The sequence below is a fragment of the Cottoperca gobio genome, chromosome 13, assembly GCF_900634415.1.
Source record: "Cottoperca gobio chromosome 13, fCotGob3.1, whole genome shotgun sequence".
NCBI classification, from domain to species: Eukaryota; Metazoa; Chordata; class Actinopteri; order Perciformes; family Bovichtidae; genus Cottoperca; species Cottoperca gobio.
Window position 1 is genome coordinate 22,036,909 of NC_041367.1, and position 14,697 is coordinate 22,051,605.

Below are 14,697 nucleotides of genomic sequence, written 5' to 3' on the forward strand. Positions count from 1 at the left end.
ATTCCATTCGTCATGTCAGGGGCTGAGGCACATTCCGCTGGTCGCTATATAATAGTCGTAAGCAGAATAAACTACCCTGTCATTTTGGCAAATGTATATGCACCAAATTGGGATAACAGTACATTTTTTACTGGCTTTTTTTCTCAATTTCAAATTTAGAAATTCCAGTCTCAAAAGACTAATTTATCATTCCAACCAGTTCCATGCAAAATTACAAATTCCCTGAACCGGAGGCTATCCTATTGGGACTATACTTTATCCTATCATACTTTCAGTCTATGAAAATAATGTATCTCTGGCTTATTATCTGAAACAATGAGAAAAGAGATATCATTAATTATTTTTTAATTTTAAAACCTAGAATGCATTTTTTTAGTGAAGGTTGATAGTAAATTGCTGCTTAGAAACAGTTTAACCCTCTATAGTTTCTAATGTTCAGACCAGATTTTATAAAAAAATTGCCACTTCCTTTTATTATACTTCGATTATTAGATATCCTTCACAATCCCACTCCGTCCGACATTCCTGAGGTACTTTTATCACTTGATGCTGAGAAAGCATTTGATGGAGTGGAGTGGGATTATCTTTTCTATATCAAAAAGAGTCTGAGATCAGAGATGGATCAAAGGTTCTCCTCTAGTCGCAATTCGTACCAATAATAATCTATCCTCTTTCTTTTCACTATGCCGTGGAACCAGACAAAGCTGCACTTTGACTCAACTCCTATTTGCTTTGGCAATTGAACCAATAACAATGCTGCATTGCACAGAAGTAACAAATACACAGTACCTATAATACCACCAGATGAGAGATATAAAGCTAAAGGTGTTATGATCTTGGTGTACTTGCTTCCTGTTTTATTTTGAAAGGTTCACTCCCCCTTGTGTCATGTTATTCAGATTCAGATTCAGATTCAATTCAATTTCAAATCACAACAGCCTGTACTTTCACTTTCACTTTGTATTTATAACAGTTTTATTTATAACAGTTTTATTGTATTTCTAGCATTTATCACTTTATCACTTAATTTTACTTTTTATTTTATTTTAAGTCTTATTTGAAATGTACATTTGTAATGGTGGAAGGGGGGGGGGGGTAGATGGGTAATTGTTTAATTGTGTAAATGTTTTAAGCTACTGGATGCCTGAATTTCCCTCGGGATAAATAAAGTATCTATCTATCTAACTATCTATCTATCTATCTATCTAGTTGTACTTCCTGTCCTTGTGTCCCCCCCCCCCCCCCCTCTGTGATTGTTGATTTGATCCTCCTGTGTCCATTCACCCTGCACTTGTGTCTTTGCCTTTCTCCCCCAGTTGTGTCTCGTTCCCGTGATTAATGTCTATGTGTATATACGTATACGTACGTCAGTTTCCGCTGCTGTCGGATCTGACCATTTGAGTTACTTTGCAGATTAAGATTAATAATATAAAATATAATACAATTGTATTGATCCTCTGGTGGAAATTCACAGGGAGACATTTACCAGGATCTTGATGAACACAAAATGATTAGAACAATGATAGTATATTATTCTGAAATTGACCATTCTGCATCATGAGTACTTTTGCTATTTTAAGTATATTTTCATTCTGTTACTTTTGTACTTTCACTAAAGTAACATTTTAATTTTAAACACAACACTTTTACTTGTACTTTGCTTGAGTGTTTCTGCGTTTATTTGACCCCTTCCACCACCCTTAGTGGACTTTTGCACTCTTAATACTACGACCGTTGCTCTGAGTTTAATAATCTGTTTAATAATGACACACATGGGTTTACATTGGAGTTAGTCAACAACACGATGCCTCTCATACTGACGCTAAAGGGTGCTCTAAGCATTGGTATTTGACGCCCTGATAGTGAGACCAGGATGCATATAATTAACGCTTGTCCTGCAACTTTTTCAGATTGGCTTTTAATGATAATGACAAAAGTGTACAAAATGTAAATAAATAAGTGCATTTTTAGTAAACTTAAGAGTTTAAAGCATTAGAAAAAATAATTTAGCTTGTTCCAATTCCAGTTAGAATAAAAATACATTTTCTTGAATCATCATCACGGCAAAAAAATTATCCACACTACTCAGTCCCAACTATCAGATCTCTCTGTCAGCTAGATGGAAAATCATCCTTTCTGATGCTTCACACATCTTTGCTGAAGGTCAGCTCTTAACCTCGCACATAGTTCCCCGACACAGCAAGAGTAGATCCTCAATAAAGACAAGGCAAGGTGTTGGGAGGGAAAAAAGTCCAAGTCTGGGCCAGAATATGAATCTGGACCTCTTCACCAACACCTTGACTTCAGTACAGTTGAGTAGCTATTGGAGTCTTATCAGGTTCAAAAGAATTTCCTGCAGACAGAGTTTGATGCAACAGAGTTTATTCTTAAAAAATAGAGATAAACCTGTGCTGGCTCTGGAGCCGAACTGAAAACAGACTGCCTGTGCTCGTTCTTTTATAGAACGGCCTTGGCCAGGCTTTTTCTGACACCAGTATTTTTGGAGCTTTTGGAGATCTTCCATATTTGGGCTCATTTTGAGCTCATCCATGATTCCCTTAGTTCTGAGGTTCTTCCGGCCTCATTTAAAAAATATATATATTATATTACAAGGCAATGTGTTCGCTGGAAAGAAATTTACTACAACAAAGGATGTTGTTTTGTAACAAAACATCTAGCACCCTGAAATGTGTGTTAAAAGCTACATTTTGACTATTCTCATTAGGTAATCTAAGTGCCTGAAATTACAACCGACTTTGTTTAGCTCAATGAAGATTCACTAATTTTTCAGCAAATGTTTTGGGTCAGTGTTGCGACAGAATTAGCAGCCCTGTCGTACTATACTATAGCAGCTTCCAGCTTCCTTAACCAGCTATTCCAGGATTCCAGGGGGATCTCCATATGCTCACATGCCAGATGGGAGATGTTCTCCCCCCCGGCATATCCTGGATTGGCACCCAGGGCATAAACCAATCAGAGCACACTAGGCTTTTCTGGGAAGGGGGCTTAAGTGGACAGGTTAATTAAGAAATAAGTCATACTGTCTGCATGAGAAAAATAATGTGCTTCATGATTTGATTTAAGGATGTAAACACAATGTTAAACAAGTCAAACAACAGTACTGTATGACTCATTTTAAAAAGACAGAATAGATACAATGTAACATCAAGATAGTCATCAATGTCATATATAGTGCCAAACACTTAAAGCAGCTACTTTTAGACAGACCTGTCATTTGAGTTCAGATGAAAACACTCTTTCCTTCTGCTGTCGAAGAAAACATTAGCAATGTATTTTAAACTTCACAACCTTCAGCGGTCATTTCTGTTTTGATTTAATCTTGTTTGTATCTGAAATTATATAAATGTTGTTCATCATTCTCCAGTTATGCCTTGCTCTTTTTCGGACCCATTTGCTAGATTTGCTTATTTTTTATGTAATTGCCTGACATTTTTGACAGCTTTTGATTTTTGATACGATAACTGTGATAAGATGACGGCTAAATGATTTTAATGCATTTGGAGGATGTTGGATTTGTTTACTTAGTTTCAAAGATAGGAAGATTGTTTTATTGATCCTGCTGTGAAATAAGGTCACTGCATGGACAACAGTAACAGGAGTCAACGGGGAAAAGGAAATATAAGCACACAAGAAGCGCACACATACCGAAATAAGCAGTAACATCTATACTCAATAAGAACTAAAGAGAATCAAATTGCGTTTTTATAATGTAAAAAAATACTGTATGAGGTGAAAAGTTAGGGAGAAAACAAGAGTTACAGATGGTAATAAAAACAGACATAACAGATAACAGAATAATATTTTTGGGTTCGTCATTTATTGAAGCATATGAAGCAGATAGAAGCTCGAACTGAGGAATCACTGATTGATTGAACAGAGAGCACAGAATCATGACGTACATCCCAAGTCTCTTATCGGATATTTCCTCGCTCCTCACTTCAACCGGAAGTGGTTCAGGTACGCCATCTTGACGACCGTCCCAAAGCTCTTATATCTGCTCAGAGGAGCGATGAGCGAGGATACACGAGAGCAGCCTTCACGCCCGCTGGTCAGACTGATCAGAGTTTCATTCCAGACAGATAACGGATTAAACTCCAGTGTATCACTGCAAAGCTGTGAATGTTATTTGTTTTCTGAATTACCAAGTAGTTAAATCTGTTAATTGTAGATTTAAACAACAAAACAGACCACAAACAACATTCTTTATTTATTAAAAGTTTTTTCTCATGATCTGTTATTTCTTCGTTTAACTTTTTATTATGAAAACAATTGAATTCAGAGATAGGAGGAGATATTTCAGCAAGAAATGTTTTTGTCATTTCCATTCATTCCCATGTGAGGCTGATCGTTCCTGAGCGTCGGGTTTCAGAGTTACGTATTCTCCCTGAAACACTAATAAAAATGTTCCAGTGTGCAAAAGACGCCATAATCGGAAAAATGAGTTCCTGACTGGGAAAATTCTGGTGAAAGCCACCACAAGTCGGAACAACTCAGAACCAGATATCAACGTGTTGTTTAAACGAACTTAGCATTAAAATACACATCTTCTTTTAGCATCCATGTTGATTCCACATTAAGACTTAAAAGTCTTGAACACACCAAAGTTGTGAGAATGACTTGCCAACTGAGGAAATGAGAACAACATTGGCGCATTTGAATGCAGATGTGGTCATAGTAAAAATAAATCACATCTCTTCATCACTCTGAAATGTGTCAGGGAAATTAGTCTTTTAAATGAAATAACTGAAAAACATCTGTTATTGTCATGTCTGATAACTGCCTTGATGCAGTAAAAGTATTAATGAAGATGTTTGCAGCTCATAATCCATCGATATTAAATTCATCACAGCTGTCACTGCTCACATCCAGGTGATGGAGAGTATTCAGGTATCCCTTTAAGCTACTTCCCAATACTGTGTGTTTGTTGGGAGAACAGGTGTCAGCTCTCCTTGATATGGACACTCCTCATCATTTCCTGTAGGGAGTTTGAGCAAGGTGTAATTTCCCCCCTCTAACTCCTCTCTTTATTTCTCTGCCAGTCCTCTCTCTCTCTCTCTCTCTCTCTCTCTCTCTCTCTCTCTCTCTCTCTCCTCTCTCCTCTCTCTCTCTCTCTCTCTCTCTCTCTCTCTCTCTCTCTCTCTCTCTCTCTCTCTCTCTCTCTCTCTCTCTCTCTCTCTCTCTCTCTCTCTCTCTCTCTCTCTCTCTCTCTCTCTCTCTCTCACTATAGAGTCTGAAAGTTAAGTTGATTTATATCTATATATATTATAACATACATATATATATATCATTACATGTATACATCATGATATGTATAATACATATATACATAATATGTATACAACATAGATGTATACATAATATAGTATACATACATTATGTTACATACATATATGTATCAATACCATACATATTGTATACATACATATATGATACAACATATATGTATCATACATATAATGTATTACATACATATATGTATACATACATATATGTATACATACATATATGTATACATACATATATGTATACATACATATATGTATACATACATACATGTATACATACATACATGTATACATACCATATGTATTACATAATATATGTATACATACATATATGTATACCATTACATACATGTATACATACATATATGTATACCTACATACATGTATACTACATATATGTTACATACATACATGTATACATACATACATGTATACATACATGTATACATACATACATGTATAAATTACATGTATACATCCAACATAAATTATACATACATGATTACATACATACCTATATACATACATACTTATACATAATAAGAGAGAAAGAAAGAAAGAGAGAGAAAGAAAGGAGAGAGACGAGAGATGAGAAGATAGAGAAAGAAAGGACAAGAGAGACGACAAGGAAAGAGAAAGAGAGAGAAAGGAAAGAGAAGGAGAGAGAGAGAGAGAAGAGAGAGAGAAAAAATAGATAGAAAAAGGAGAAAGAAAAAGGAGAGAGAGAGCAGAGAGAGAGAGAGAGATATCGGAGAAGACGAGAGATAGAGAGAGAAGAGAGAAAGGGAGAAGAGAAGAGAGAGAAAGAGAGAAGAGAGAAAGAGAGAAAAGAGAGAGAGAGAGAGAGAAAGGAGAGCAAGAGCAAAGAGAAAGAGAGAAGGAGAGAGGAGAGAAGAGAGAGAAGAGAGAGAAGAGAGAGAAAGAAGGAGAGAAGAGAGAGAAGGTAAAAGAAAGAGAGAAAGATAGAGAAAGAAGAGAGAAAGGAGAGAGGAAAGAAAACGGAGAGAAAGAGAGAGAAAGAAAGGAGAGAAAGAGAGAGAAAGAAGAGAGAAAGAGAGACAAATGAAAGGAAAGAGAAAAAGAGAGAGAAAGAAAGAAAGAGAGAGAGAGATAGAAAGAAAGAAGAGAGAAAGAGAGAGAAAGAAAAGAGAGAAAGTAAAGAGAGGGAAGAGAAAAGAGAGAGAAAGAGCGAGAGAGGAGGAAAGAGAAAAGAGAGAAAGAGGAGGGGAGAGCAAAGAGAGAGAAAGGAGAGAAAGAGAAGAAATAGAGAAAGAGCAGAGAAAGAGAGATAGAGAAAAGAGAGAAAAAGAGGAGAGAAAGAGAGAGGGAAAAAAGAGAGAAAAATAGAGAGAGAGGGAGAGAGAAAGAGAGAGAAAGAGAGAGAGAGAGGAGAGAGAAAGAGACGAGAAAGAGAGATAAAGAGGAGAGAGAGAAATAGAGAGAGAGAGAAAGAAAGAGAAAGAGAGAGAGAAAAAGAGAGAAAGAAATAGAGAAAAGAAAGAGAGAGAGATGCACGAGAGAAAGAGAGAAAAGAAAGAGAGAGAGAGATGAGAGGAGAGGGAGGGAGGGAGGGAGAAGAGAGAGAGAGAAAAAGAGAGATGGATGGATTGGAGGTAGAAATATAGAGAGAGAGAAAGAGGGATATAAAGAGAGGGAGAGATAAAGGAGAGAAAGAGAGAGAAATAGGAGGGGGGGGAAAGATAGAGAAAGAGAGAGAGATAGAGAGAAAGAGATATGAAAGAGATAGAAAGAGAGAGAGAGAAAGAGAAAGAGAGGAGAAAGAGATAGAAATATAGATATAGAAATATAGAGAAAGCATAGAAAGATAGAAAAAGTAGAGATACAATATGATGAAAAGAGAGAAAGAGAGAAATGATAATAGATAATATAGAAATTATATATAAATATAGATATAATAGGATATACATATTGTGTTATATATAAAAATATATATAAACATAAAATACATACATACATATAAATAAATATACATAAATAAACAGCATATATATGTATGTATGTACATGTATATATGTACGTATACATTTACGTATACATGTACGTATACGTGTATACATGTACGTATACGTGTATACATGTACGTATACGTGTATATACGTACATATATACATGTATACGTACATACGTACATACATATATACATGTACACGTACATACATATATACATGTACACGTACATACATATATACATGTACACATACATATACACATACATATATACATGTATACGTACATACATATATACATGTACACATACATATATACATGTTACGTACATACATATATACATGTATAACGTAAAGGAAAGGAGAGAAAGGGGAAAAAGGAAAGAGAGAGAAAGAGAGAGAGAAAAGAGAGAAAAAGAGAGGAAAGAGGAAAAAGATATTAAAGAGAGAGAGAAAGAGAGAGAAAGAGAGAGATAGAAAGAGGAGAAAGAGAGAGAGAGAAAGGAGAGAGAAAGAGAGAGAGAGAAAGGAGAGAGAAAGAGATAGAAAGAAAGAGAGAGAAAGAGAGAGAGATAAAGAAGAGAAAGACGAGAGAAAGAGAGAGAGAAAGAAGATGAGAGAAGAGAGAGAAAGAAGAGAGAGAGAGAGAGAGAAAGAGTAGAAAGAAGAGAAAGAGAGAAAGAGAGAGAAAAGATAGAAATGAGATAGAAAGGAGGAGAAAGAAAAGAGAGTAGAGAGAAAGAGAGAGAAAAATGAGAGAAAAAAGAACGAGATAAAGAAGAATTAAAAAGAGGAGATATAAAGGAGAGAAAAAGGAGAAGAAATAAATATATATATAGTAGATATAAATATATTTATAAATAATATAAATAGTATATATAAAGTATAAATAAATAGAGGATAAAATCTATAGATGATATGTAGGGATGTATAAATAATATTACAAAGATATAGTATGTATGTATAATAGAAATATAAGATAAACAGATAGATATGGAGTATGTAACATATATATATATATACATATATATATATATATATATATATATATATATATATATATATACATACATACATACATACATATACATACATACATATATATATATGTATGTACATGTATATATGTACGTATACATGTACGTATACATGTATACATGTACGTATACATGTATATACGTACATATATACATGTATAGTACCTAATATATAAGTACATACATATTACTGACACGTACTTACATAATATACATGTACACATGACATATATACATGAAAATACATATATTACGTACATAAAGAGAGAAAGGGGAAAAAGAAAGAGAAAAGGAAAGAACGAAAGGGAAAAAAGAAAAAGAGAGAGAGAGAGAGAGATAAAGAGAGAGAGAGAGAGAGAGAAGAAAGAAGAAAGAGAGAGAGAGAGAGGAGAGGGAGAGAAAGGAAAGAAAGAAAGAAATATAGAGAGAGAGAGAGAGGAAAAGAAAGAAACGAAAGAAAAGAGAGAGCGAGAGAGAGAGAGAAGGAAAGAAGAAAGAAAGAAAAGAGAGAAGGCCCAGAGAGAGGATCAGAAGAATGAGACAAGACAAAAGAAGAGAGAAAAGAGAGAGGAGAGGAGAGAGAGAGACAGAGCAGAAGAGAGAGGAGAGAGAAGAGACAGACCGAAGGGAAACAAGACGAGAGAGATAGAGAGAGCAGAGAGAGAACGAGAGGCGAGAGAGCAGAGTAAGAGGGACGGAGAGAGAGAGAGAGAGAGAGGACAGAAGAAGAGCAGGGAGAGATGAGAGAGAGAGAGAGAAGAGAGACAAATGACAGGAGAAGAGAGAGAGAGAGAGAGAGAGAGAAGGAAGAGCGAAGGATGGAGAGAGAGAGAGAGAGAGAGGCGTAGAGAGGAGAGAGTGACGACAGAGAAGTAGAGAGCGAGAGAACGAAGAAAGAGAGAGAGAGAGAGAGAGAGAGAGGAGAGAGGAGGAGAAGAAAGAGAAGAGAGAGAGACAGAGAAGACCGAGAGGAGAGATAGGAGAGAGAGACGAGAGAAGCAACAGGGAGAGAAGGACGAGGAGAGAGATGAAGTGGGGGGAGTGAAGAGCTAGAGAGCGGAGAGAGAGAGAAGAGAGAGAGAGGAGAGAGAGAGAGAGAGGAGAGAGAGAGAGAGAGGGGGATTGGTAGAGGGAGAGAGGGAGAGGGGGAGGGAGGAGAGGGGAGAGAGAGAGAGAGAGAGGAGAGAGAGGAGAGGGGAGGGGTAGGGAGGAGAGAGAGGAGGAGGGGAGAGAGGAAGAGAGCAGTAGAGAGAGAGATGAGAGTAGAGCGATGAGACGAGAGAGAGGGAGGGAGAGATATATAGAGATTTATATATATATTATATATAATATATATATATATGTAGTATAGATATATCATAGTAAATATAGATAGAGATAAATGTGTGTATGTAGTAGTATAATATATATACAAAATATATAGGTATGTATGTATACATAGATATTATATTATTTATTATAGATAACATAGATAGATATAAATAGATATATTACACACATACATACATACATACATATATATATATGTATGTATGTACGTATACATGTACGTATACATGTATACATGTACGTATACATGTATATACGTACATATATACATGTATACGTACATACATATATACGTACATACATATATACATGTACACGTACATACATATAACAGTACACGAATCATATAACATGTACACATACAATATATACACAACATATATACATGTACACATACATATACACGTACATACATACATGTACACATACATATATACGTACATACATATATACATGTACACATACATATACACGTACACATGTATATACGTACATATATACATGTATACGTACATACATATATACGTACATACATATATACATGTACACGTACATACATATATACATGTACACGTACATACATATATACATGTACACATACATATATACATGTACACATACATATATACGTACATACATATATACATGTACACATACATATACACGTACATACATACATGTACACATACATATATACGTACATACATATATACATGTACACATACATATACACGTACATACATACATGTACACATACACATATATATATATATATATACATACATACTATATATATCTATATATATATATATATATATGTGTAGGGAGAGAGAGAGAGAGATGATAGGGGAGGAGAAGATAGAAGAGAGGAGTAAGGACGACGAGCGAGAGATAGAGAGAGAAGAGAGAGGAAGCTAGAGATGAGAGAGAGAGAGAGGTAAAGGAAGAGAGAGAGAGAGAGAGAGATGAGGGAGATAATGAAATAAGAGAGAGAAAGAGAAAGAGAGGAGAGAGGACGAGAGAGAGAGAGAAGAGGAGAGAAGAAAGAGAGAGATAAGAGAGAGAGAGTCGAGATAGGAGAGAAGCAAGAGAGAGGAGAGAGAGAGAGAGAGAGAGATACTAGAAAGAGAGAGAGAGAGAAGAGAGAGATATAGATAGAGAGAAGAATAGAGGAGAGAGAGAGAAGGAGAGAGAGATAAGAAATAGAGAGAGGGAGAGAGGAGAAGAGAGAAGAGAGGAGATAGAGAGATAGCAAGAGAGAGAGGAGAGAGATAGAGAGAGAGAGAGACGAAGAGAGAGAGCGGAGAGAGAGAGAGAGAGAGAATAGAGAGAGAGAGAGGAGAGAGAGAGAGGAGAGAGAGAAAGAGAGACGAACGAGAGAGAGAGAGAGAGAGAGAGAGAGAGAGAGAGAGCGAGGGATGAGAGGAGAGAGAGAGAGAGAGCAGAGAGAGAGAGAGATGGGAGAGACGAGAGAGAGAGAGAGAGAGATAGAGTAGAGAGAGATAGGAGAAGAGAGAAAGAAAGAGAAAGAGAGACAGAGAGAGACAGAGAGAGAGAGAGAGAGAGAAGGAGAGAGGGGAAGAAAGGAGATCCAGAAGGGACGGAGAAGAGAGACAAAAAGAGACGACAGACAGCGAGACAGAAGGAGAGTAGGGAGAGAGGGAATTAGAGAGGAGAGAGAGGAAAGAAGAGAGAGAGAAAAGACGAGAAGAAAAGAGAGAGAGAGAGAGGAAAGTAGAAGCAGAGAGAGAGAGTAATGAAAGAGAGAGTAAGAGATAGAGAGAGAGACAGAGAGAGACAAGAGAAGAGACAAGAAGAGGAAGAGAGAAGAGAAGACTAGAGAGAAAGAAAGAGGAGAGAAGAGAGCGAAGAGGAGAGAGACAGAGCAGGAGACAGAGAGAGAGAGAAGAAGAGAGAAAGAAGAATAGTAGCACGGAGAGAGAGAGAGAGAAGCAAAGAGAGAAGAGAGAAAGAGGAGAAAGAGGAAGGAAAGAGAGAAAGAGGAAAGAGAGAAGAGATAAAGAGAGAAAGGGAGAGAAAGAAAGAAAGAAAGAAAGGAAAGAAGATGAGAGAGAGAGATGAGAGAAGAGAGAGATATAAAGAAATAAAGAGAAAGAAAGAAAGAAAGAGAGAAAGAAAGAAAGAGAGGAGATAGAGAGAAAGAAAGTATAGAGAGAGATAGATAATAAAATATGAGATAGATATATATAGGAGAGAAAAGAAAGAGGGAGAGAGAGGAGAGAGATATAGATAGAAAGAAAGAGGGATTATAGAGAGATAGATATATAGATATATATAAGATTAGATACGAGACGGAGAGATATAGATACTAGATGATATAGATAGAAATAAATATATAAAAAGATATAGTATTATACATATATATTATTATATATATATTGATATATTATATAGATAGAAAAAAACAAGATATATATATTCAAAAACATATATATATATATATAACATTACATACATAGATATACACAATATATTAACACACAATAATACATTATATATATATACAAAATAATATATTACACACATATATAAATATATATATATACATACATATATACATATATACATATATACATATATAATATTAAATTTATATATATTACACACATATATATATATACACACAACAAGATATATATATATATATCCAACATAAAAAAAAAAAAAAAAAGTAATATAGAAAAAATAAGATAGATAGATAAAAAAAGAGAGATAAAAAGAGAGAGAGAGAAAAAACATATATACGATATATAGAGACAAAAAATAGATAGAAAAACATATAGAGATATATATATATATAGATAGACGAGTATAGATATGAATAGATATAAATATCCACTATATATCATATATATATATACACACCCTATATTATATATATATTCACCACACAATTATAACACGATAGATAGATTCAAACAGACATACATATATATACACAAATATATATATACACATAATATATAACATATATATACACACACACACACACATATATATATACATACATATATATATATATATATATATATATATATATATATATATATATATATATATACACACATACACACATATATATAAAAGTGAAATGTTTCCTGAGAATGCAGATACGATGAGGTGAAGTCAGGAGGGGAGATGAGGAATCAGCAAAGGACAGAGGGAAGGGAGGCATTAGTGTCATGTTGGGAGGATCAGTCTGGTGCTCCTTTGATGTAAGTAGCAAGAGCAAACACACACACCCATACACAGAATCACACCTGACAGAGGGACGCAACCTGTGGATTCAAAACCAGCAGGCTGAGAAAAACTACAAAGAGACACAAGGATGTCACCCATCAGTGAGCTCAACACCATGGGGAGAGAGAGAGAGAGGAAGGAAGAGAGAGGGGGGAGAGAGAGAGATTTATTTTTCTTTAAAAAAACACTTTATTTACATATCTAACCCTTGATCATCACAATTCAAAAATCATAAACAATCATTTTTGAATCAGTACCCTTCTAAGGCACAACTTGGGTCAAAAATGACTTGCATCAACCCATAAAGCCACCCCGTGTGAGTGCCTCCTCGCCAAACCCCCGAAAATCAACTCATTCCATCATTCAATATTCCAATCATTCATCAAATATCCCATTCTCGATCACCACAATCCCTACCCCCCTTCCCCACCCTCAATCCTCGGACCAGAACAGTTCCCGCACCACCATACCAGGTACAGACACACGGCCCAAAAACAACCCATGTACGCCCAATGCAACAAAAATGAAAAAAAAGACACACCACAACAACAAAACCATCAAAAACAATCATCCCAGCAATACATCCAACATCTGAAACCTCCACTCGTCGCCTCACACACCACCCATCACCGGCCGAATGATGCATGCTATGTGCGAGTGCAACACAGTGACAAACAAAGATCTCAAACGTCAAATGCACCGCCCGATCCAAATCATCACCAAAACAACTATCCCTAACAATATCATTCCCATAGCACGTCCTCTCTCCACCTCCATCACACCCGGCCCTCACGAGCCACCCCCGACCCAAATGTGCTAACCCAATGCAGCAACACAAAAACCATTCCAGCTCACAGATCAAGAAGGGGAAAAATGAAAACAAAAAACAAAAACATTCAAAGAACAGCCGGAACACCAAATAATCAAATAAATCGATCCCCAGAAACACAGCAAAGAAATTCCCAGCCGTGCACAAAACAACACCACAGGCCAACACGGGCCACCCCGGAACCATGCCGCGCCCCAGAAAAGGGGTTTGCATAGGCTTGTGCTTAAAAGGGCTAACAGAAAAATAATAAAAAACTATCCAATAAAAACTTGTGCAAAGTGTAATCCGTCATCACTGACAGAACAGATAATATTTTTAAAACACCAACTTTGTTTAAAAGTGTCTATGTCTCCTATATGTTTGCTCTGATGTTGCATAGCCACACCACTTTTGCCTCCTGCCCTTCTCTGTTTTCCACTCTGTTCTTTCTACTTATGTAGATGGCCATTTTGGCTTCTCCTGAGAGGAAGTTTAGGAGCTGCCACTTTTCTTTGTTATATTTTATGTAGGCAGCTCCCATGATAAAAACACTCTCAGTAAAAATAACATCAAAGAGACTAAAAACTAATGTTAAAAGAGAAGAAACCCGTGAGTCTCTTAAACTAAGTGAAAACATGGAAGACAGTCTCACGTAGATTACAAAACGGACAATTATTTAAAACAGCAGGATTAATAACAGCGATAAAGGCATTTGAGGCAATAGCACCATGTTAAATCCTCCACTGAAGGTCGGCAGTTTTGCTGGGTTAGTGACCTTGAGCAGGGGGGAGGTTAGTTCTCCCAGCCCTGGGCGCAGGTAGATTTCTGGAAACGGGACCGCTGGGTCAGGAACGGTCTTTCCCTGACTGTATTCGATGAGGAGGCTCCTCTCCTCTCCAGAAAGTCTCTGGCTCCAGAGCTGCAGGATCCTCTGAGCCACCCGGCTAGAGGTTAGACCTAGCAGAGAGCCCAGGGCTCGGGCATCATTC